The sequence below is a fragment of the Prionailurus viverrinus genome, chromosome D1 (genome assembly GCF_022837055.1).
Source record: "Prionailurus viverrinus isolate Anna chromosome D1, UM_Priviv_1.0, whole genome shotgun sequence".
Lineage (NCBI taxonomy): Eukaryota > Metazoa > Chordata > Mammalia > Carnivora > Felidae > Prionailurus > Prionailurus viverrinus.
In genome coordinates, this window is record NC_062570.1 from 88,149,685 (window position 1) to 88,149,924 (window position 240).

Genomic DNA, 240 nt, shown 5'->3' on the forward strand with positions numbered 1-240 from the left:
CCCAGGCACTGTTTGATATCATCACCCCTCTGCCGGGGCCCTTTCAGATGTCAAGCTAGGCTCCCGCGTCGCTGAAAGCCCTGCGCCCTCCGGTCCCGGTCTGTTTCCCCAACTTGTCCCGGACCAAGGGATTGGCGCCGGCCAGCAGGTGGCGCTGGCGGCGCTCGGAGACCCAGCGCCGTCTCGGCTTGTCCCGGCGCTGCGGTCCGCCCAGTGCCGCCCGGGGAACCGCGGTCCTGG